The sequence below is a fragment of the Mastomys coucha genome, unplaced genomic scaffold (assembly GCF_008632895.1).
Source record: "Mastomys coucha isolate ucsf_1 unplaced genomic scaffold, UCSF_Mcou_1 pScaffold11, whole genome shotgun sequence".
Classification (NCBI taxonomy): Eukaryota; Metazoa; Chordata; class Mammalia; order Rodentia; family Muridae; genus Mastomys; species Mastomys coucha.
Genome location: NW_022196893.1, coordinates 32,263,667 through 32,264,870, shown reverse-complemented (window position 1 = coordinate 32,264,870; position 1,204 = coordinate 32,263,667). Strand labels below are relative to the sequence as shown.

At 54.3% G+C, this 1,204-nt stretch overlaps 1 protein-coding gene across 3 annotated transcripts in view; it reads right to left on the bottom strand.

Annotated features, from left to right (window-relative positions):
• Positions 1–911, bottom strand: part of Scn8a (sodium voltage-gated channel alpha subunit 8) — a 182,910-nt gene extending 181,999 nt beyond the window's left edge. The window contains exon 1 of one of the 3 annotated variants that reach the window (XM_031356119.1): positions 432–911. The gene's annotated coding sequence lies outside the window, so the exon portion shown is untranslated. Of the gene's footprint in view, positions 1–3; positions 114–431 lie in introns of those variants that run through there. The other 2 variants (XM_031356110.1, XM_031356124.1) reach the window with 2 other exon arrangements.
• Between the last annotated feature and the right edge of the window lie 293 nt (positions 912–1,204).

Sequence of the window (1,204 nt, the reverse complement as noted above, 5' to 3'; positions counted from 1 at the left end):
CACCTACCCTGCCGGGCGCGGCAGCCCGCCCGCCCGCTTGCCCGCTCGCCCGCTCGCCTGCCCTCTCGCTCCCTGCTCGCCGGCCTGCGTCCCCGCGCTCCGGACTGTATGCGCGCCGGAGCCCGACCGGCAGGGGGCGCCGCGCCCGAGCGCCTGGGAGCGTCCCCGGGCCCGCCTCCGCGACGCCCCCGCCGGCCCCACCAGCACCGGCGTCGACACCGGATAGATGCTCTGCGGCCCTGGTCAATGACAAGAGTCTCCTTGCTCCCGGGCGGGCACGCCCGGTCACCGTGCGACCGCAGTCGGAGTTTCTGACTTGAACCTTGGTCAACTGATCCAACGCGCTGCAAACGAAAGCCAGTGTTACGACAGGGGCCTGCTGTGAGTGGCAAAGACACTCCTCGGGTTTGGAAGCGTAGAGGTCACCTTACCTTCGCCAAACTCAGTGGGTAGATCTGTGAAGTTGGCATGAGCCTTTGAACTGCTTCCACATGCCTAAGGAGCTCCACAGTGAACGCGAGGTGGACTCCTGGTGCTGTCTCGTCAATGCAAATTCAGTTGACACCGAATAGCACCCTCTTTAACCAAGCAGTGGCTGGTGACAACCTGTCCAAAGCTCAGTGTTGTTTCACTAGCAGGGAGCAATCAATCACGGGCACCAAACTGATAGCTTTATTGTAGAGACGAGAGGGGAAGTGCATTTACAGTTTTCTAACACAGACCAGCACAGAATGTGGCATAAGGTGCTCATTACATGCATTTTACAGTAGCTTTCTTGAGATATATTTGGCTCACAGCAAGCTCCATGTTTAGAATGTATTTTGACATGTGTGTGCATGCAGGAGCTCCTTGCCACTAAGGTGATGGGCATGCCCAAAGTTCCCTGGTGCCTCTTTGCAATCCAGCTCTGCATTGCCCCCACACACAATTCTCCCCCAGTCAACCACTAATCTTCTATTACTGCACATTGGTTTGCATTTTCCAGAGTTAATGGGATCATACAGTATGAACCTGTGTGTGTGTGTGTGTGTGTGTGTGTGTGTGTGTGTGTGTAGGACACTTCTCTCAACATGATTATTTTGAGGTTAATTTTTTTTGTATGCTGCCTGCAAGGTGTTCATTTCTTCTTACCACTGGGTAGTAATCATTATGAAGGGGCATACCAAATTTTAAACCGCTTATTGATGACATCTAGGCTAGTTCC